Below are 23,945 nucleotides of genomic sequence, written 5' to 3' on the forward strand. Positions count from 1 at the left end.
CGTGTATTTTGCACGACGAGAAGAGTCAGATTCAGTTGCTTCCCTCTCCCATCTGCCAAATCCCTTTGCGTTTTTCAAAAACGCGCAAGTTGTTGAATGTTGTGAAATATTTTCTGCAAAAAGGATGTGCAAAAATGCTAAAACACAGATACTTCACACAGTTTATAGCTAATACTAAATACTCATTGAAGAACCAGTCAAGCACTCTTCAAAACTTTTATGGTAAGTCATCTGGTAAGATTTTCTTCATGTGAATCACCTGAACTTTGCATTCAGCTGCTGGGGATGGCCCCGCGGTCAGACGGGGCAGAGGAGCAGTGCTGGCAGCACCTCGCCGCAGCCCAGCCCGTGCGGCCACCAGCCCCGGGCCAGCCCTGCACCAGCACGGCTCTCTGGGCAGCCGCCAGCAGACAGCTGAACCTCCCTCGCGCCACGCAGCCACGACACTGACACCTAAATAAAACACTTCAAAAAAATCATATCCATAATTATAATTAATAGAAAATAACTCTCCTGTGGACAGAAGAGGAGGAAAGTTGACAGATCCCATCTGCCACCCCCATATACTCTCGAACTCGGAGTACAAACCCTCTTCTCGCCGTCTGAGGCTAGTCCAGGCACCGGGCCAAAGCTTTGCACTTCCCTCCCGAAGGGAAAGGGCAGATCTCCCACTGCCACGTCGCTAACCCACAGCCTTAGAAAGCAGCACCTCATCCCTGCCCAGTTTTTCAGCTGCAGCCAAACCACGTCACCGCCTGTAACGAGGATGTACCAAATTTGCTCAGAGGTGGTATTATCACCATTCAAGTAAACTCAAGCACATAAGACAGCATATTATTGTATTTGCTTATATTTCATTTAGAGAACACTACAGAATATTAAATGACAGCAGGGCCACAAATAATATGCTCCATCTACTTGCAAACTGTTCTCTTCATTATTATTTTCATAGTGTTCACATACCCATATTTTCTACTTCCCAACTCGAATGTTTCAGAAGATGCTACAACCATATATCCAGTCACCTTTATTCCCTTACACTAACCCCACAATTCAGGACGCATTGAAATGAAAATGTTCCAGTCTAGAAGAATCTAAGGAAGGAAGAAGGAAATAGAGAAATAAGGATTTAAGGCAGACAAGGAAGGCCCCAGATCCACTAGCAGGGAAAACACTCTAATAATAGTCTAGAAGGTCTGAGAAATTGAAAAACTTTTTGCAGCAACTTTTCAGAGCATAGTATCATCCTGTTTGATTGCATGATCAAGAAATGCCAAAAGGAAGTGAAACCGTTGATGTCTAACTTCAGTGTTTTATATCCACAAATATTGCCTTTACTGTAACATAGCAGCTCTCACACATCCACTGAAGCAACCCATTCAGATGCACAAAAATTAAAGTGTAGCCGTCTCGTACGTTACATAGATTGCGGTTGCAGAAGTATCTGAATGAGCTGACTCTCAGTTTTATCCAGAAGCGGCTGCTGTGGAGGAGATCAGAGACCCTTTTGGTCACGCTCGGCAGGATTGCCTAATTTCCACCCCATTGCCATTTCCTGCCCGCTGAACAAGGCAGCTGGAACATCTGGACAAGCTTGTCCAGCTCTGCTGAGCAAGAGGCGAAAGGGTAAAGAGAAGACACCGTGCACACCAGAGCTTGTAAGGAGAAGACACTTCAATTCAGCAACAAGACCATTCCCCTCCGCTTCAGACATGCCAGGAGTCGTGGGCGTGCAGCGCCCTGACTGCCGCAGGCAATGCACGCTGACCTGACGAACGGGCTTCAAATCGGCAACGAGACATTTGCACTGTACGTCTAACGAAGGCCCAGAGGATGTTTATCTTTTGTGCGGTCATTAAAAGCACCCGTGAACTTAAGAAGGAATAATAAAGATCTGTACAAGCAGCATATGGAGCTGCAAAAATAAATATGTGCGGAGCAGAATCAAGTTAATTTTGCCACCAGCTGACATAAAAGAAACGAGGATTAAGGCTGACTGCGTGTAAGCATGAGCAATGTTAACAACTCAGATCGTTTTCACCAAGTCTTACATCAAGATCTGCAGAACATTTGCTTTGTTGCAAATCTCAGAACTCGACTTTTTTCCTCTTTAGCCATAAGATTTCTTGTGTACCTGTTACAGTCAGATAACCCACACGTTCCATACCAAGTCCTGTAAGAGTGTGGTTCTAGACCTTCATGAAGATAAACTGGAACACATGACCTAGTGGCAAAAAACTCGGTGAGCCATAAGCTGCCACCTTGGTATGGCACTTTACCCTCCCGGCACGGCAGGAACAGCTCAGGGTTGCACAGTACTCTGCAAGAGTCATGCAACAAGACACTACCTGTGTCTCTGGTGAACACCACCACTGAAGTTAACCAGAATGTGAAATATGAAGTCATTTTGGTTTGGACCTTTAAGGTTTTTGTTTGTTTGTTGGGTTTCTGTTGTTGTTTTGAGGTCCTGTTGAACTAAAATATAACTTAGTTTTATAACAAACAAACCCAGCAGACAACATACAAACAGAAAGTTACCACAGGTATGAGCTACCTATTTCCTTGTGTGTAAGTGAAACACAGAAGCATCAGAAAATTGTGTTTCACTTTTGCTTATTCTGAGAGTTACCTTCATCAGTATTACCCGAGACCAGGTGAGCACCTACAGTAACCTAAATCACTAACTTCTGATTAGGGAACAGCAAGAAAACAACTGCGTCTCACCGGCTAGACTTATGGAACACATCAACATACTCACTGAATTGCTATAAAAATAATCCTTTATCCTCAAAACATCTAACACACATTTCAGGCCGGTACAAAACAGGCTTGAACTTCTCAGAGCAGAGCCAAACACCTGCAAGGTCACGGCGTGCAAAGCGAGCAGCGGATCACTCTTCCAGCCATCAAGTCGTCCTGCACTGATCTACAATCTTGAATGGTGTTAGACTCCAGAGTATATACAGGGGATTATTTGTGACACTGATGCCATTTTCTCTCCCCCTCCAAGCCACGTAAGGTCACTCATTTAAGAGGAGACAACATATGTGCATGCTCAGTATCAACACACAGTGAAAGCGCCATTCTCTTAATGGACTGACAACTTCAGACTGAAAGTTATGGTTTATTTTGAATTTAAACACTTCTTTTTCCTGCTTAGCCCTTTCTCTTGCCCATAAACACCACCAACCTCCCTGCAGCTCAGCCTGCTTCTGGGTGAGTCTCCGAGTCCAGGCTCTCCACAGAGCATTCACAGCGCTGCAAGCCGCGCGCAGCTTAACTCCTTCCACCACTGCCACCTCTGTGCCTTCACGCTCCCTCCCGTACACGACAGCCAGAACACAAGGCCACCTCTCTATATTTCCAACTTCTCGCTTCCTTCCCTATCACTCTCCACCCATGACCACCTTTACTAAACAGGCCAGAACACTTCTGGCCCACCCCTCAAAACCAGCTTTTGAAGACGCCCATGGGTTTTCTCTCCCAGCGTGGCCGGCTGGCAGGCACCATCACCAATGACTCAACCTCAAAGCAGCACCCTGTGGTCCTGCCAGATCAGACCGCCCCCGCTTGGGGCCAGACTCTTTTCAGTGGTGCCCAGCGACAGGACAAGGGGCAACGGGCACAAACTGAAGCAGAGGAAGTTCCGTCTGAACACGAGGAAGAACTTCTTCCCTCTGAGGGTGACGGAGCCCTGGCACAGGCTGCCCAGGGAGATTGTGGAGTCTCCTTCTCTGGAGATATTCAAGACCTGCCTGGACAAGGTCCTGTGCAGCCTGCTTTGGGTGACCCTGCTTCGGCGGGGGGGTTGGACTAGATGACCCACAGAGGTCCCTTCCAACCCCAAACATTCTGTGATTCTGTGACTCTTTCTGCAGCGCTCCGGGACCGCATACCGCAGCCTTCCTGTGTCCTCTGTACTCACCCCAGAGACAGGACACGGCCACCTCGGCTGCAGTGCTGGGCACACCCCCCCCACACGTGTGGACGGACACGTTCTGCCCACACAACCGCCTCCCATCCACATGCCTGCATTTTTAGTCATGCAAAGACCACACGTCACACCCATCGCGTGAAGCAAACGGGAAGAGGACAGGAGGGAATGCGACGTGCCACATACACAGACCCGCAGCCCCTCCCTCGCCCACATCTGAAGCATTCAAGAAAAGCCAGCAAACACTGTGCCAAATGAAGTATTGTGTATTTAGCTGCTCCATTCCCCAGATTGTCAGATGGCATTGGCCACTCAGGAGGGACACTTCTTCTGCAACACCAACTGCTGCACCCCGAGCCTCTGGTCTGGAGCACGGGAGCAGAAGCAACCTCGCTGCATGACTGAGGATCACCTTTAACAACTGTGCAAGCCGCAGAAAAATATAAATCACACAGAGGCAGCATTAAAAGGAAAACCCTGTCTTCGTATCAGGCAGCTAATGAGTAAGTCTACTAAAGAAAGGATGGGCAAGTGGGACACTGAGACAAGCAGAACTCCTAGGAATGAGAAATCTCCTCGAAGCAGAAGGCGACTCCATAAAAACCCAGAGCAAGAAATAGTTGTTTCCTTTCATCTGCTTTTCTTTCAGATGCCACATCTTCTAACGCTTTCCAGCATTAGAAAACAAAGACTTGTAGCTCTCCCTTCCCCAAGGCAAGCTTTGAAAAAAAACTTTGTCATTAACCTGCCAAAGCAGAAGATGTGACAGCAGCTGAGAACGGCCCTCTACCCAGCGCAGGGGATGACTCAGCGGAAACCAGCCCTCAGAAAATGTGTTGTCATCCCTCAGTCAGTGCCACTGAACAGAAGCACACTCCTCACCCTGGAAGCCACAGCCATAGCTTCCAAGGTAGCCACAGTTAAAGGCAGCATTGCGTACTAGAGGAACAGCACCACAGGTCTTGGGGAAAAAATGACAGCTTACTTGATACCTTTTTATTAATTGGATTAAGAATTGAAAAAAGGGGTATGTACTGGAATTAGATTATAAAATCTTTCCTCAGAGCTTTAGAGTGTCTTACAAAACAACAGGATATTAATATACGTTAAGTGGATTAAGAACTGGGGAAAAGAAGACCAACGTTTTAACTCTTCAAGCCAACCAAACACACAACTCAAAGCAAAACACCAACCATGTAACCACCCTTCTGCTACAAGAACAGAAGGCAGCACACGCGCATATATTCAGCTGGGTCTCAACTTGCAACCAGTTGAAATAGACGCAGAAGAATCAGGGGCATGGTATAGCCCAATTTGCCTTATCTTGTCACAAAAGCAGGATTTTTTCCACTCTCCACTTCAACCTAAGCCATTATTCCCAATACCAAAACATGAAAAGAAAGGCAAAACATTAAGTCACGCAGTACAGGAACACACTTCATGAAGTCAGTCCAGCCCAAGCCATGCTTTTGCTTTTCAACCTCAGCACCTCCATCAGTACTTATGGACAAAAGCCACTCTTCAGGCGTTACACACCCCAAACAATCCACAACTTCCGCAGTGCCGACTGCCTCGCTTCTGCTCTGTTAATTTATTCTAATACAGTGATGCTTCTGTTTGCCATACGTTCGCTAGCAACAAGACACTGAAAGCAATTCTTTCTCTTCTGCGAGTTGACACTACGTGAGTCTGCAAGAAAAACAGGCTCACTAGAAGGAAACCTATTCATTGCTTTCATTATCCACAAATGCGATCATCTTTTTTTTCCTCTGCTGCATTATTCCACATCAATAAATAAATAACAAGCAAAGAGCAATGCATAATACTTAATAACATACCTACACCAGCTCAAGTGTCAGCGAGCATAAGGTCACTGATGATATATGAATTGCCATTGAACAGGCATACACTTCCACAATAAAGGCAACTTCTCAAGTGGAATAAATTCTAGCTGCTAACTAATCTTACACTAAAGAAAAACAGTAAGGTGATCCTGAAACACATCAGGACAACTCTCCACTCCCATGCTGTTGCTGCTGGCGAGGTCCAAAATAATCACACCATTTTACTTCACTACAGTCCTGGGCTTGACTAAAGAATCATGCAGAAATTCTTGGGGCAAAAGATAACACGGGGATTTAGATCATAAATGTTAGCATTTTATTAGTGGGCGAGTGGGGAACAGGGAGTAACCATGTAAAATTGGCACAGCTGCAGAGCGGCCCAGAGAACTTGCTACCAACCAAGCAGAACACATTTGATATCCTGCTAGTTTAGATTAAAAGAATGGGGAAATCTGTCCACAACATCCCAACGATCTCTGAGGGTGGCAAGGGTCATCTAAAATTGGTGCTTATTGAAGTTTTTATTAACAGCCTCTTGAGAGCCATTTCTTTTTTCTCTTTTCAAAACATTCCATATGAAACATTCCTGAAAGCATGAAGTATATGTTTAAACACAGATACACACATACACACATTCTATTATTAGAGTCCTTTGCAACAACCTAATAATAGAAATGTTCATAATTACATGCAAGGCAATTACAAGAGACTTACACATAAAGCATGCTTTAAGGTATGCGCGTTGCTGCCACATAATAGCTATACACTAAGTCAGCACAGAGAAATCAGACAAGTTATCGCCTTCACCTCCAGAGCGTTCAAGGGTTTGATTTCAGTTATCCTAAATCTAATTTAAAAAAAAACCAACACCAAAACGCGACAGCAGAAACTCTGCTCCTGAATCTGTCTTGTCACTGTACCCAGTAGCTTCTAGAGGAACTAGAAGCAGATGCCAGAACAAGCAAATGCCACCTATCAGTATTAGCTGCAATCTTTGTCCTCTTCAAAAAATAATATGAACTATATACTTACTTAGGACTTGTTTGTTGTTTCCTATTACATCAATAGCATTATACATAGCTGCGGTTTAACAAGCAGAGTATCCAAATGGTAACTTTCAGTACATAACCCCACTATAAACTGTCACCACTAGAAATACAAATAAGGAATGTTTCTTATACAGTTGGTGTTGTAGTTGGCTTTTGGTTTGTTATCTGCTAACGAACAACACAATTTACTTGTAAACAAAGGATTCCTCAGATCAAACACAGAAAGCATGTCCCTGGAGAAGCTGAACGTTTTAACCTCTAAGCTCGAGGCAAGCCCTCCTTTCCCAGTTAAAAGCACCGTGAAGATTTGCTCGAAGCCGCACTACCTGGGACCTCCAGGGAATATTCCTGTTCAGGAACAGACTTTCGCACAGACTACGCTTTTCTTGTGTACTCGCTCAACAGCACTGTCTTTTTTCATCCAGAGCAGAGCACAGATTTAACATCCGCGGCAGCATTTCTGAAAGGCAACTAATCTCTCCAGCACTGTTACAAATTCCACAATAAATCACGATTAATTAGTTTGCGTTTCTTTCCTGGCTGTCTGCAATCCAACAGAGAGGAGGCTTCCAACTTGAATTTTGCAAAGAGGTGCTTCGAGTAAACTGGTAGAAATGCACACCACCGCATCCCCACTGGAGGTTGTTTGGAGGGTTATCTGCTCGCTGACACACCAACATTCCTGCCTGTAGATGGCCTGTGCCCGTTGTGTATCCAGCGTCTCCTATTTCCACCGCCTTGTTTGAAGAACTTCCCTCTTCCCACATACCTTCCATCTCCAGGGACAGATCACACAAGGACACTAAACCTTGGCCGTAAACAACACGACTTTTGATATTCCTGTTTCTAAAGGATCCTCCACCGCTCAGCTGCTGCCACTCAGCAGCGCAGAGAAGATCACCCAGGCACAAGCCCTCTGCGCAACGTCTCTGAGAAACTCTTCGCCTCACTGGTATTTCGCACAGCTGAGATTTACACAGGGGTCTGCCGGCCTCCTCTGCTATTTATTTTATTTGCTGTACACTAAAGGCTACTGCAAACAAACGGGACTTTGATAACTTGCTGCATCTTGCACAAAACCATTCCGCCACGCCGGGACACTCGACTTCCAGACTCAACACCCGCTAGCACGGAGAGGCCAGGATGCCCTCCCGGGGCACCCCAAACTGCCAGCCCCACTGCTCCCCACACGCCACTCCACCTCCCCTCATGTCCCCCCTTTCCAGACAAGCGGCAACTGTATCAAGAAGAGAAGCACTGTGGAGAGTAATTTGTTTTATTCAGCTGTATATGGGCTCTGGGACGTTTATGTAATTACATGTATTTTGTAGGAATTTAGATCCTCACACTACAAACATTTATTCACACTGTAAGTTTTGCTTCTGCACTAGCACTCAGACCGACAACCTACATTTTTGAGGGAAAAGCCAATTACACTAATTAGAAAGTTCATGAATACAACCGCACACACACAGAAGTTTGCTGTACGATCTGTGTATATTTTCTTGCACAGATTTATGAATTGGGGAGGTTTAACTGCCCTTAACCGCTTCTCTCTCTCTCTCATCAGAGGACTTCAAGCAATCTATAAAGTAAAAAGAAAAAAGCCCATAAATTCTCTGCTAAGAAAGGGGTACGAGGAATCTTCTCTCAGTTCACTAAATACCATATGTAGAAAAAAAAAAAGTGTCAGAATAAACACACTTCAGATTGGAAGTCACAAACTTATCCGAGAGCGAAGATAAAATGCTTGCGGTGTGGAGTTACAGCTCCGAGCTTCTTGGCTATAGCAGCATGTCAGCTTATTTTGGACGCTGACTTTCTTCGTTTCTTCTCCTTCGGCCAACTACAGGCTAACAGTATGAAAAACCCCTCTCATCGCCATCCCAGCAGTGACCTCAAACCCAAACCAGATGAGTCCCGATGGTTCAAAAAAAAAAAAAATTTTTTTTTAAATTTGTAAAGATATATCAGCTTCCACACAACCTCATCTCTGAGCTCCCTTATGAGCATAAACTAGCTAAAAGATCCTGCACTGGGAAGAACAATACGCGACACTTCTGGGGCAGCAGACGCTTCTGTCACAGCAGGGTCCCGACACAACCACAAAGCGCAACTGCTTTAAAACTAACAAGAGGGAACCACAAAGTGCTGAAGATTTGGAGAAAAGCACTAACAGACCGCTTCTGTGCAAGACCCGGAATGACCCCAGGAACACCGCCAAGAATCATTTTCTTACTGGTAGCACCGGCAGCGCGCTCTCTCACTGCTGACAAAGATACGTGGCTGGTAGGTGGTGAGACCACGGGGAACCGGGCGAGAGTAGGCAGCCCACGGCAGACTCCTGAGGTTTCTGGAAGTGATGCCTTCGCCTGTATTTCCAGCCAAGCACACATCGCGTCACCCACAGCCAGAACAGCAGCTCCCCACCAGCGAGGAGCAGAGCCCAGCACGGGCACCGAGGTGCTGCCAGCCCTGGCAACCGCAACCTTTTTTAAGCGAGCTCAGCTGCTAAAAAAGGTTGAGATATAGCGTTCTAGGCTTAAAAACGCATGCGAGTTTGAAATCCCATTCCCTAGCACGTTGTTCAGCTCGAGTTAGACTGGTCTGGCACCTTTCAGGAAGGTACTTGGTGGTTGAGCCCTGGGTTCTGCAGGGTGAGCAGTTGGGGGACACAGCAAACGCTGTTAGGGCACTGGGATAGGTGAATTCTGTTCTCACAAATCCAGCACTGAGTTCAAGTAAAAAAATAACAAACAAAAAAAAAAATCCCAAACAACCAAAAAAAAAAAAACCCATCACCGAAGAAGAATTCAGTTTTTCCATATCTCAGTCTCCCCATCTCCGACGGGGCAACTACCACTTTAAGGCGCCAGGCCAGCACTTCCAGACACTCACACAAAGAAATGCGAACGAAATTACTAATACGGAGAGAGAAAGGCAGGCCCCCCCCTCCCCCCTCCCCGGCACACCCGGCCGTCGCGCTTCCCCCCGAGCCGCACCACCTTGGCCAAAGCCCTCCCGACACAGAAGGGCTCTGAGAACCGGGACGGGTGGACGGGCGGCCGCGGGATGCAGCTGCGGTCTCAACCCAGGAGAGGTTCAGCTTTTAAAGGACTTTTTTCTCATTTCATTCCCTCTCCTGGTAGCATGCCATTTTTTTTTTTTTTTTTTTTTTTAAAAAGGTGTCTGGCAAGCAAAGCCCAAAGTTTCCAGGGTTTTCCTTCCCCCAGCCGCCTGGGCCGAGCGCCGGGCGGGGAGCAGCCGCCTCTCCCCGGCGCTGTCCCCGCCGGGCCGGGGCGGGAGCGGCCCCGCGTCCCTCAGCCGCGCGGCCGCTGCGGGGGGAGCCGGGGGCAGGGCGGGGGGAGCCGCCACGCACGCATCCTCCCACGCGTGGCCCCGCGGGCGCCGGCACCCACCTCTCCTCAGATCCCCCCCGGAGCAGGGCGGAGGCGATGACAGCGGCCGGGCCGGCAGCCCCTCAGGAGGGCCGGGCGGTGCTGGAGGGCCCGTCCCGCCGCCGGCGGGGGGGGGGGGGAGCCGGCGGGGCCCCGGGGCGCGGCGGCACGGACCGGGCGGGAAGGGAAGGGAAAGGGGGGGGGGGGGGGGGGGGGGGGGTCAGCGAGAGAAACTTTCCGCCGAGTGCGGGCGCGTCCCGCCCCGCCGCCGAACAAAAGAGCCGGGACCGGGAGCGGCAACTCGGGGCGGGGGACGCGGCTGCCCGGGTGCTGCCCGCCGTGCTCAGCCCAGCCCAGCCCGGCCCAGCCGAGCCGCGGGGCTCCCCGCCCGGGACCCCCCCCCCCCCTTCCCTCTCCGCGCCGCCGGGTCCTTACCTGGCGGCGGGCTGTGCGGGCGGCGGTGAGTCCCGGCTAGCTGGAGCGAGTGCCAGGAGGGCTCGGCGGGGACTCCGCCATGTCAGTGATGTCGGCACCACATGGGGCCCACGGCCGGCCCACGCTACCGCGCACCCTGGAGTAGAGGCTCCCGCCGAAAAGCCGGCTGAGGCGGCGGCGGGGCGCGCCGGCCGTGCTGCCCCCGCCCCGCCGAGCCGCCGCTCCGCCCCGCTCCGCCCCGCGCCGGCCCCGCCCGGGGGGAGCCGTCAGGGGGGGACCCGGCCCGGCCCCCGAGCTCCCCGCCGGTACCGCCTGCCGGATGGCAGCCCCGCAGCCTCGCCCTGCCCGCCGCCGCGGCAGGGGCGGGCCCGGTCGTCAGGCGGTGGCGCGCCTGGCTGGGCAGGCCCGCGGCCGAGGGGCTGGGGGCGGTTCCCGCGCCCCGCTGCCCATCCTGCCCCAGGCCCCAGCTGCGGGCGCTGAGCCACCAGAGCCCCTAGTCTCGTCCGCCCGCTGATTCCTGCGCTGCCCTCGGCTGTGGGCTAGGAGAAGCTCTGGGCAGGGTTCTGGAGGGGTTCAGGGGTGCTCTGGCGTGCTGCTGCAGCCGAAGAGAAGTTTCTCCGCTAGCTCTGGAGGAGCCGCGGTGGTGGTTCAGCTCCCGGCACTGCACCCCAGCAATGTGGGGATCGGGGTCGGAGCCTTCATCTGGTTACAGGAGCAGCTTAAAATGGAGCTTGGTCTCACCCACGCCGCAGAGCCCAGCCACGCTCTGAGGGGTCAGACTGAAGCAGAGGAAGTTCCAGCTGAACATGGGGAAGAACTTCTTCCCTCTGAGGGTGACGGAGCCCTGGAACAGGCTGCCCAGGGAGGTTGTGGAGTCTCCTTCCTGGAGACATTCCCGGACAAGGTCCTGTGCAGCCTGCTCTGGGTGACCCTGCTTCGGCAGGGGGGTTGGACTGGGTGACCCACAGAGGTCCCTTCCAACCCCTACCATGCTGTGATTCTGTGGGTCTCTTGATTTGGCCTTAGTCCTTTGGGTAGCTAACCTTCCTCTGCGAAAGCTGATCACCCGTGTCTCCTGTGCTCTGCCTTCTCTCCATCACCGTATGCTGCAATGTTATTTCTCCTTGCCACTTTTCTCAGCGGTTGATCTGCTTGATCCGCCAGAGCAAGGTTTCCTCACAGAAACTAGAAAACCCCGCGGAGTCGTAGGCGACCCAGGTGTATTTTCATCAGCTTCCATTAAAACATCAACAGAAACATTTTTTTTCCCACAGGACTCCTCGATGGTCTGCTTCTTCTTGAGACTCACACGGCAGAAAAATGGGTTTGGCATCAAAGGCTGGTAAAACCAAAACATCATGCCCAACTAGGCTGGGCTGCTTTTGTTTTTTAAGTGACAAAAACACAGAAAAATGAAAATAAAGTTATCTGAAATAGATAATTCCTGCAAAAATAGCAAATTATGTTTTCCCATGGGAAAGATTTTTCAGTGTAAAATGGTCAGCCAGCACAGAGTATTGTTCGTCGTTAATTGCAAAAACTTTTGCAATGAGTACAATCTAAAAGTAGAAAAATGTTTTGTTTCATTAGTGACCCAAAACATGGAGACTTTTTGATGATCCTGGATTGAGTTACAGAGTCAGATGAGATTAATTATTCACCAGGGCAGTAAAGCCTTTACTTGGTCCAATAGACTGTTTTGTGAAGGAAAAGACAGAGAAAAGAGACAGGGGGAAGGAGCGAAGGAGTTGGTTTGGCAAGGAAAAAATCACTTACCCGAGCTGGAAAATGATAGAAAAGATCAAATTTACATTGCAGAGTAAATCAAACCTGAAGAAAGCAAAATTAAAAGAAATAAAAGAGAGGAAGGAAATTAAACTCCTCGATTGATCTGTAGCTTTTCTGTCTGAGGGGCCAGAGGAAGGCTAGGTCCTCACTTGCAGAGTCAAAACAGAGGCCCCAGGGAACAGGGACATTTCCAGTCTCACCTGGAACTGGAGAAATGGCCAAACTCACAAAGAACAGAGCAAAGCCAGCCTGGGTCTGGAGCAAATGCGACCTCCTTGGAGTCCTTCCTACAATGCCAGCCGTGATGAGCTGGAAGAGCAGATGTGGTTAACAGCGACAGCAAACTGATGCAGTGGAAACTGGTCATGGTTTGTAAACCGAGGAAGAGGGCAGGGGAGAGTGAAGCAAGGACCGTTTCTCCTCAGAAAGTTCCTACATAAATAACAGATAAAACTACTTCTTTAATGGTTTACTCCTTGAGCCAGCTCATCTAGGAAGAGCATTAATCAGATGAGGAGGAAACGTCTTTTGCCCCTGGAAAAGGAAAAGGATGAAGTTAAGTAGTGACACATCAGGGAGAGACAAATTACGCTGGAGAAAATGACTGACCTAAACTATCATCCAAATAAATACAGACCAAAGCCATGAACTTAACTTTTCTGTTTTGATGAGTCTGGGGTTTTTTTTACAATAACATGCATATTTTTCTGTTATCACGGTGAGATCTTTCTGTTTATTCAGGAAGCGAGTGGCGTCAGAAACGTGACAGCGCATCTCCTCCGTCTCCCTTCCCACGTGCGCCCGTTGCAGAGGAGTGGGATGAAGGGACAATGCTGTCCCCTTCTCTGGCCTTTCTCTTGGAACTGTGTCCTTAGGAAAGTCATTCCCAAGCTGCACATCCACCAGGAACAGACAGAAACCCTGCGCTCCTTTCAAGCAGGGGTTGTTTAGCCATCACACAGTAACAATTTAGGCACTGTTGCCTGGGGCTGGATCCAAACCAATTCTAAATCCTGTATTCTGCCATCATCCCCGTCATCCATCCCCTCCTGTTTGGTGACAATCCCAGAGAGGGGCCTGTGGAAACTCTCCGCGTACAAATCGGGATGTGGCCTCAGAGATCAGACGTCATTGTAAAGGCTGTGAAGACACAGTCTTTATTCTCACGGGATACTTTTCCTCAGGTTTCTGATGGGATTCGAGTTAAACTTTTACTATTCCCACAAGCTGCACGTTCTGTATTCTGAAGGGCAGGCAGGCTGAGGTCTTGGCATCGGTGCTGTTTGACAGTATACAGAGAATGCTTTGATTGATTTATTTGCTGAATGCTGTTTGGTTTGTTTTGTTTTTTTACCTGGGGTGTACTGCCCTCCGTCATTTTTCATACCACATTGCAGCACATATAGGGTGGACGGTTCTGCTGGAACACTGATGGACTGTGGCCGCAGGCGTTGTCTCTCCATCTGCATCATTACATCTCTGAGCAGCTGTGGGGTGGGCTGGCTCGGGTCTCGCTGTTGTATAGGTTACGTTTACCCATAGCAAGAGCTCCGGGCTCAGACTCTTACTCTCAGGGCCAGCAGCAACTTGGATGGAGAAAAAGAGATGTACTCGGCAAGAAACGCCTTTGGTGACGCCTCAGCGGGCTGAGAGTGGGCGCTGCAGCATCCCTCACTCGGACCTCACTCTGCCCGGGGAAGGGCAGGAGGCTCAAAGCAAACAACTGGATGATCTCCATATGAAAACACCCCAAACACAGTGATGTAAAGCCTTTCCTCCCCCCCCTTGTGATCACATAACTTACTCCTTCCACAGAATAAAGACAGGAATGTATAATCTGTTTTTTCTTGTCAGTAAACCCTTTTGGAGGCCTTTGTCTTTAAGTATCACAAACCATTACAGTTAGTGCAATTTAGAAAATTGGGTACTCAAAATTATACAGTACTATCTGGTCACGGTAGCTTTCTCTCACTCTTTTATCTGAAAAAATCAAAGCTAAAGGCAGATTAGATTGTACAGATCAAAACATATTGAATTCCTTCAATCTTTATAATATTATTTGCAAGATAGTGCCAGTGGAGACTGGCACAGGCAAGAAGATCTGGGTAAGCGTATGCAGTTTGTGGTTCATAATGGTCACTTTTACTGCAGGGAATCCAAAATTCTGCAGGACGCTCTTTTTAAATAACTAGGGCATGTAAACATTAGCATGAACCAGGATTTCTGTCTGTACCTCTCTATTTAGAGGAAATGAATGCCAGTTATTCACTGAGCATATATTTGTGTTTTTGCATTCATGAACTGACTGGGTTTGGCGAGGAGTTTGTATTCGTGGTATTAATTAGCAGATTTTTCCCTTTTTAGGACACAGGTCAGTATTTCTCATGCTCAGTAACAGACACAGAAATCAAGCCCCAAGATCAAAGGACTAATCACTTCAAGATTCTGAAATAAAAATTATCTGCCTCTCTTGTTAGCAGGGCACACGGTAACTGCATTGCACATCAATCTGTGATAAAACCAGTTATCGACTGGGCAGCCTTTTATTACATTTAATGGGCAAGTCCTTAATTTGGTCTTTGAATCTCTCGGACCGCTACTAAGCAATAAATATGCCCAGTCAAAGCCTACTAGAAGTCACTAAAGACCCAGGGGCTTCACCAGCAGCTAGAAGAGGCCCTCTAACCACCAGCGCCATTATTCTAAAGCTGCGATTTCTGACACACCAGAAGCTGCTGTTTGTCAGGGACATTATTCTGTTCGTTGTTTCTGAAGCTACACAAAGGCGTCTTGGAAAGAAAGTGCTCCTGTTGCCCTGTCTTCCATGAGAAGCACCATTGTCTTCGTCATTTGGCTGCTTGCAAGCCGAGGACTTACACAGGGCATTTTTTACATTTTTTCGTCTACATTGGTTTTATAAGTTTAAATAAGTTCCCGTCTGCCAAGAGCTTCCAAAGAGCATTGGCACTTAACCAGTGCAAGAAGCTTGCCATGGAGATTACACACCAGTTGTGCTTGTTCAAAACAATAACTTCTGACTACTGCACCAGAAGAAAATGCTCTCATTCGGTGTCTCATCATCACCCATCTCTGCAGCGTTAGTTCCACTTTTGCCAATGGGAAGGATGTTCCTTTCAATATTTTACAACTATTTCAGCTAAATCTCCTTAACGCTGTGCAGTTCTGTGGCTCGTTAGGTTCGCTTTGGGTTTGTGTTGTTGAAAGCTCTTGTTTCAGTTCAGGCTCTAAAGAAAACAAAGCAGTATTGCTTGCATTGTTAAAGCCAAAAGTAGGGCCATGAAAAAAAAAATGTTCTTCTTGGAAGATTTTGTAGATTGGTATTCATGAAACAGCTGGAGATGAAACACAGCGCTAATCCTGTCCAGTTGCTCCTGGTCATGTTGCACATTCAGGAAATTCATAATTAGGTGGTTATATCCCCAGTGTTTCCCCTGCAGCACTCTTTACAACTAGCAATTTATCTTCTTGAGTGTAGTTAAAAAAAAAAAGCAAAAAACACAACTACGAAGGAAGAAGTGGGGGAGAAAATACAAGCAGGAATGACTTAAAATATGCTTAATGGTTTCTTCTCACTGTAAAAAAAAATCAGATGTTGTCATTTCTGCACATACCAGCAAACTTCTGCTGATCCATTGCCCTTTCCTATCACAGTATTTTTCCTCTGTGCTGTATCTCCTTCCTCTTCATGGTATTTATTTTGCCCATTAATTTTTTCTTTTCCCTTGCCAGTCGTGCACCCGCCTTCCTGTAAAGGGCAGCCACATCTGACAATTTAGAAATAAATGCTTTAGTAAGTAAACATTTATTTTTCTTGCTGAATGGAAGGACTATACATGGGGGTTTTATTCCTAGCTCCTTCCAAGGTTTCTAGTGAATTCCTAAGAATTTCTGTTCTTTATTTTGACTTCTCTAGTGGTATCATGAAAGCCTTTCCCTGCACACTGGGAATCTTCATTCTGCATGCTACAGACGGTGTTTTGTCAAAAAATCATATTAATTTTAAATCAGCCAGGGTACAACTTGAAGGATTTTTCTTCTTTTCATAGTCTTTAAATAGAACAGCCTTATCTACTGTTAATTACATACATATGCAATGTGGAGATTTTTATGTACGGGACAATCGATGAGCAGCATTGCCAGCTTTGGAATTTAACTGTTACCAGTGACTCAGCAGGTTTGCTCTGCAATAGCAAAGCATTAAATTTAAGCTTTTTAAACAAGCATTACTACTGTTTTTTTTCCCCAAAGTAATTTAAAAAAGCACCTGGGAAAACCAAAAAGAAGACTGCTTAGATAACACCGCTGGTTAAAGTTCAGGAGTTTCCATGCCTGCGATTAGAAAGCTACACTGGTGGCTCAGAAGTCTGGCTTTTCAGAGGTAAAAAAAAAAAACCACCACAGCAATTTCATAATGCGTACAGTGAATGCACAAATAACATCAAAACAACAAGAGAGTCATAAACCCCTCCGGTGCTGGAACAGCAGTTCCAGCCCCTGGGTCACAAGATTCCCATAAATCCCAGCAAGTGCTTAGGGAAGAGCCAGCCCCCACCCCAGCCATCCTCCGACACTTCTGATCCAGGGGAGCCCCGGGCACGTTGCTGTGCACTGGTGGCTTCCTCCTCTCCTCACAGCTTTGCTAAGTGTATTTTTAGTCACAAATGTAGCAGAAATACACCTAGACTATGTCTTTTTTTGTTTTTCTTAGCCATTGGTGAGCATCTCCGATTCCCTGGCTGACTGTGGAAGCGGAGGGCTCACAGCTTGCGGATGGAGATGCCCATTTGTGCATCTCCATACATACAAATCCTCTTTGAAAACATCATGGAAAAGCATTTACATAAATATATATGTAAAAATATATATAAAAATATACATTAAAACTTTATATATCTGCAATAAAACAAGATCCTCTATGCCAGGTGGAGGGCCTTGTGAAAAAAAAATCACCAAGTTTTAATATATTATCTCAAAAAAAAGCATTGAATGATTTAAGAAATTTCAGTCGGACTCCTCTCCATCAACGACCTGGATGAAGAGTTAGAATGTACCCTCAGCAAGTTTGCTGATGACACCAAACTGGGAGGTGTGGTAGACACACCAGAAGGCTGTGCTGCCATTCAGCGTGACCTGGATAGGCTGGAAAGCTGGGCAGAGAGGAACCTGATGAGGTTCAACAAAGGCAAATGCAGGGTCCTGCACCTGGGGAGGAACAACCCCATGCACCAGTACAGGCTTGGGGTGGACCTGCTGGAGAGCAGCTCTGCGGAGAGAGACCTGGGTGTCCTGGTGGACGACAGGTTAACCATGAGCCAGCAGTGTGCCCTGGCTGCCAAGAAAGCCAATGGGATCCTGGGGTGCATCAAGAAGAGTGTGGCCAGCAGGTCGAGGGAGGTTCTCCTTCCCCTCTACACTGCCCTAGTGAGGCCCCATCTAGAGTATTGTGTCCAGTTCTGGGCTCCCCAGTTCAAGAAAGATGAAGAGCTACTGGAGAGAGTCCAGCGGAGGGCTAGGAGGATGAGGAGGGGACTGGAGCATCTCTCCTGCGAGGAGAGGCTGAGGGAGCTGGGCTTGTTCAGCCTGAAGAAGAGAAGGCTGCGAGGGGACCTAATAAATGCTTATAAATATCTGAAGGGTGGGTGTCAGGAGGATGGGGCCAAACTCTTTTCAGTGGTGCCCAGTGACAGGACAAGGGGCAATGGGCACAAACTGAGGCACAGGAAGTTCCGTCTGAACATGAGAAAGAACTTCTTCCCTCTGAGGGTGACAGAGCACTGGCACAGGCTGCCCAGGGAGGTTGTGGAGTCTCCTTCTCTGGAGATATTCAAGACCCGCCTGGACAAGGTCCTGTGCAGCCTGCTGTAGGTGACCCTGCTTCAGCAGGAGGGTTGGACTAGATGACCCACAGTGGTCCCTTCCAACCCCTACTATTCTGTGATTCTGTGATTCTGTAATGACTTTTACTAGCGCTTCCCCCAAACGGCATGGAAAGGTATAAAGTACTACTTTGAAAAGCAGTCACATTTTAAAAATTATTTACCAAGTTGCTAACTTCGCTAGACTTAAAAGGTGATGCCTGAGATAATGTATCTACTTCATGTTGATAAATAATTAAGTCTATAATAGAGATGTTTTGTTATGGCCTTGGAAAAAATCTCTTCAGCTAGCTGTGCCTCAGGCTAGAATGATTTAAAAAAAATAATGTTTGTTTTACAATTCTGTTACTTCTTTTATCTATAATAAACGCCCAGGCTTAACCTCTCCATCATGCTCTGTCACACACACTATCACACCCAAATCCTACCCACCTTGAACATTTTTTTAATGACGTGAAGATCTAGCAGCCTGTCCTAAAGAGCAACAAAACCTGGGATGGTTTTTGACTGAAGGAGGAGCAACTGCCACAAACAAGGCAATACAGGCAACGTGCTGTCTCAGCTCCTGCCGTGCTGTGTGCGCCCTGGCAGAGCACAGCTGCGATACGCGATGACGTGAAATGGTCTCCACGCAGGTCCTGCATCGTTCAATGGCTGGTAGCTTGAAGATGAACTTACATCTCACTTGAAGGCTGACCGCAGAGCCGTCACAGAGCTGGAGGAAGGATTGTAGCTTGTTAAAATGAGAAGGCAGGTGGATGCTTCACAGGCTTCTGCTGCTGTTTGTCTTTTGAAGATTCATGTGATTTAAGCAAATGTTGAAGTGACAGGAAAGCAAATAGAATGACTTTCATTATGCACACAACGATTTTATGAGGCTTAATTGACGGGTATTTATAAATATGCTTTGTGATCTCTCCAAAAGAAAGTTCTTACAGAGGAAAGGTGCCCATTATTCCTGTTATAAAATAAATCTTATGCCATGTACAATAAAGATTAAATAAACGTAACAGACATCTTAAAAGAATTGACAAAGCTCTCATATGTATTTCAGATGTTTCTTATTCCCCTCTCCCCACATTACTTCAGTTTCAGAAGCGAAGTTGTGAAATAAAGAGCAATCTGCTTTGGGTTGCGCTCTTCACCGATTCCTCACCACGGAGCACGTACTTCTGTTTCCCTGAATGAAGTCACCCGCAAGATTTGCAGAGCTGATCCCCGCGGCCAGCGGTCTGTCTTGTGCAGATGAAGTGGGGCGCAGGGGTCCTGCTCTCATCCCTGACCCCCAGCCCCAAGCCCAGGCACAGCTCCCAGCTGGAGGCAGGGCAGGGCTGGAGATCACAGAAGCATAGAATCATTAAGGTTGGAAAAGACCTCTAAGATCATCAAGTCCAACCGTCAACCCAACACCACCATGCCTGATAAACCATGGCCTGAAGTGCCACATCTGCACGTTTTTTGAACACCTCCAGGGATGGGGAGTCCACCACCTCCCTGGGCAGCCAGTTCCAATGTCTGGCCACTCTTTCAGTAAAGAGATTTTTCCTAATGTCCAACCTAAACCTCCCCTGAAGCAACTTGAGGCCATTGCCTCTCGTCCTGTCGCTGGTTACCTGGGAGAAGAGACCAACACCCACCTCACCACACCCTCCTTTCAAGGTAGTGGTAGAGACGTGTTGAATGCTTCTCCCATCACTTCATTCAGCTCAGTGCTACCCCACATGTCAAAGCAGGAGAGACTTACATCTCCAGTGAAATTTCTACCCTGCCCTATGCAGGTTTGTGAAGTGTCTCTGTTGATAACAGCATAACGATGAACACCAGCAGATGAGGTGTGCGTGCATGTGGTTAACGCCATCTCGCCTGTGATAGCCAAGTGTCTCATGGGACGGTTTTGCAACTCTTAGGACTGTCAGCCCCCAGCCGAGATTTCAGCCTCGCTCCAGCCAGGCAACACTACTACAGGGCCCGAGTTTTGGTCAGGTTTTAGACTCTTGGACACTTGGGAATGCTAGTAGGAGACCCAAATGAAGGGATTATCTCAACATTTCCCCACGAGTCCAGCTTCTTCTGGATTCCCGTGCCACCTGGTTCTACCTCCCATGCCGCCCAAAACATCATTTTCAAGCTGCCTTGGTCTCTCTCCTGATGCCTTCAGCAACCCACTTTGGTTTCCCTGGTCCATTTTTATTACCGAGCCTTTTTGGTACCTACAGTCCCAACTCACAGACATCCTCAGGGTCTCACAGTCCCTGGTCTGTCTTTTTGTAACTTCTTTGGTTTCTCCCAGCTCTGCTTGCTGCTGAATGAGGGTGGGAAAGGGAAGAGATGCCCCTGGAGCCATGGTCTCTTTACCACAGACCACATCTCTTCTCAGCCGAGGTTGCAGAGCTGCGTTTTACATAAGCGGTGATACTGCTTCCATGTACCTCTAGATTTCTTCTCAGCATATTTATCCCAGAGCAAGCAAGTCCGTTCAATTTAACAGAGTGCAGGGCACCATTCATGTCAACACGACACCTCTGTGCTAACCCTGCCTCTGCTCTGGGGTTCAACGCAGAGTTGGGATGGACGTGAGGGACAGTGCCTGATCTGGCACAAAGCCTGTCTGTTCGAAGTCAATGCATCAGAATTTTTAAAATAAACTGGAACTGGCAGAGAGAGGTTAGACCGCAGAAGTACTGGGTCTCGTATGGCAGCACCTTTTAATCCTGTCCCACCCCTGTCCAAAAAATAAATGTTTTGTGTCGCCACACCACTCTCCGAGTCCTTTGGTGTTTCAGTACTTCTGTGACTATAAAATAGGGAAGCTGGCATTTCTGTAATGGGATTCACATACATTTCTCATGAAAATGTACACCTGCCTGGAAGCAAGACTGAACGGATGCTGATCATTTCTTCTGACTAGCACTAAGATTCTCGGAGATTAACCCAGAAACACATCAGTGCTTCAGAGTGCTGGGGGCATATATTTGTATTTAACTTTACCTGAGATTAACGTATTCACAATAGACTTGGCTGTTCATTGTATGAGACAGTTCTGAGAGTACTTTGAAGTATTCAGAATAACCAAGCAAGCACATGCAGGATCAGGGTCCAAGATGGAGTAATGTGGAAAAAAAAAAAGTTCTATTTGGCACAAAGAAAATCCAATGAAGAACAGAATGCTAATTTTAACAAATACTCAAGATATGCCCATATCTTACCTTACATTTCTTGTATAATGGTATGCCTGTAAAGAGAGTGAGCAAGCTACAGTTATTCTTGTTGGGGAGAGTTCTGAGCATCAGATATTGTTTTTTTAAGTTTTAGTAATTCATCTCTTTTTATACCAGCTTGAACTTAATCATGAAAAGTGCTCAGTTCCATTCATATATTGACTTTGTGACTCCATTTAGTAATAATAAAATAGCACCTGAGTATTTTAAATATAATTCAGTGAATTTAAAGGAGAAAACCCTTGCAATCTGTAAATTATGCATCCAAAACTTGCAAAACCTTAGCTATGTTAAGCAGGGGATGGAGGAAACACATTTAAAGTGAGCTGATGCAAATGCTACAATTTTGAAGAGCCAGAAGATACTCCTAAAGAAGTGAAAACCAAGTATTTTTTTTCCTGATAAATCAATGGGATACATAAGAAAATGAAAGCTAGGAAAATGAGAGCAGAAAAAAATTTTAGGCAGGTTAACTTAAAGGTAAGTTTGTTCACACCTGATTGCTTTCAAAGACCAACAGGCATTATTAGAGGGATTTGTTTAGAGAAGAAGGTGTGTTGCCATCACCTGTAGCTAAAAGGAAGAGACCACAGCTGCCCAGAAGATGCAGCCTGTGGGACACCCTCAAGAGGCCAGGGAAGAGCAGGTGAACGGGGTTTGAAATCTGGCGTGAAACAAAGTCATCTGTTGGTGTCTCCTGATTAATTACATTGGCAGAAAGAAGCTGCTTAATACGGTTTCTTTGGGTGAAAGATGCAAACCTTAATTCATGCCCCTTAATGCAAAGGCCGAGGTAAAAACCAGCTAAACCCGTGGTATTTCTGCACTGTTCAGAATACAAACGGCGTTCGGCTGAGCTTTGTTCCCCAAACTGCAGCTCCAGCTGTAGGTTCGTGATGCAAAGTCTCTGGCAGCAGTTGGAATTTCAGCTATCCCTGCCCCTCACTGCTAGCTGGTGCCTCTGCGCTCTGTCCTCCCGCTTGTGCTGGGCCTGCTGGTTTTTGCATCGATGCCATGAATCAGGTCGGGAAATTGATCTGGCTGAAAAACAGCCTTTCTAGAAAAAAGAAATTATTTTTCCTTTTCTTTTTCCAGTTCCAGCCAGGTATCTTCACGCTTGATTTCGCACAGCACAAGCAGCAGTGACCCAGAGGCAGGGGTGGTGGGCTGCAGTACCGAGGCAGGCACGGGTGGAAGGCGAGGACAGCGCACGCAGCAACGTGACTTGGACACGCATCTTGTCCAGGCACATGTCACATCCCAGATTCCAAAGGGAGACAATTCTCCTTCAGTTCAAATGCAAGGGACTTGTGGTTTAGAACAGAAAAAGCTGTATTATTTCCTCTCTCTTGCTAAATATCTCTGAGCAGCTATGGTGTAGGTGACCCTGCTTCGACAGGGCGGTTGGACTAGATGACCCACAGAGGTCCCTTCCAACCCCGACCACGCTGTGATTCTGTGTTCGCCCTGTTGAGAGGTGTGAAACCCTACCTGGTCACTAATCCCTTACCTGCTTCCATGGGTAACTGACTACTAAGCACAAACATTGCCCACAGCATTTTCTGCTGGGAGGTAGCCCAGCTGCTGCAGAATGAAGATCCGAACTTGCTGATAATCCAGCGATACTGGGGTTATATTACCAATCTCGCCCACACCCCGAGTCATGTGTCTGCTGCCTCAGTTCCTTCTTTTTGCTTCCCTGATGAGCACATGCATGCGCTCACATGCGTGTGTGCACAAACCACGCGCCGTGGGGTTTGGGAAGGCTTCCTGCGTGCAGATTTACACAGCCCAAATTCCACCTAAAGGAGTTTTCTAAGGCTTAAATGCTTCTGGATGCTGACATGCATCTAAAATCAAACTAGGGATCTCAGTGGAATCTAAGCAAGAAGAATCTGCTCATGGGGGTCTAGCTTGTTGTAGGTACACAGTGAGTGTAGCTGCTCCCCATAGACAGCAAAGCTGCATATTTTTTGTGTACTTCATAGAATGATTTGGGCTGGAAGGGACCTTTAAAGGTCCCCTAGTCCAACCCCCCGGCAGTGAGCAGGGCCATCTTCAGCTGGATCAGGTTGCTCAGAGCCCCGTCCAACCTGCCCTTGAATGTTTCCAGATATGGGGCATCTGCTACCTCTCTGGGCAACCTGTGCCAGTGGTTCACCACCCTCATCATCTTTGCTGCCTCTATCCATTATTTGTCTTTTTTTTGAGGAGAACTCTACCAGTTCCTCTGCTGCATGTTAGCTCTCTACTCTGCTCAACTTTATCCTGATACTTGACAAATTCTCCATCTGCCCATTATTCACCCTGCACCCAAACTCTCCCCCGTAGATGAAGGGCCAGTCTAATGATGAACCTCTCTTCTGATAGCATCAATGATGC

The 23,945-nt window shown here is 47.4% G+C and overlaps 1 protein-coding gene across 1 annotated transcript in view; it reads right to left on the reverse strand.

Annotated features, from left to right (window-relative positions):
- FNDC3B (fibronectin type III domain containing 3B) overlaps nt 1-10,839 on the reverse strand; it is a 218,093-nt gene extending 207,254 nt beyond the window's left edge. The window contains exon 1 of the mRNA XM_075418319.1: nt 10,661-10,839. The gene's annotated coding sequence lies outside the window, so the exon portion shown is untranslated. The remainder of the gene's footprint in view (nt 1-10,660) is intronic.
- Nucleotides 10,840-23,945: the final 13,106 nt, after the last annotated feature.

The sequence above is a fragment of the Opisthocomus hoazin genome, chromosome 4, assembly GCF_030867145.1.
Source record: "Opisthocomus hoazin isolate bOpiHoa1 chromosome 4, bOpiHoa1.hap1, whole genome shotgun sequence".
Lineage (NCBI taxonomy): Eukaryota > Metazoa > Chordata > Aves > Opisthocomiformes > Opisthocomidae > Opisthocomus > Opisthocomus hoazin.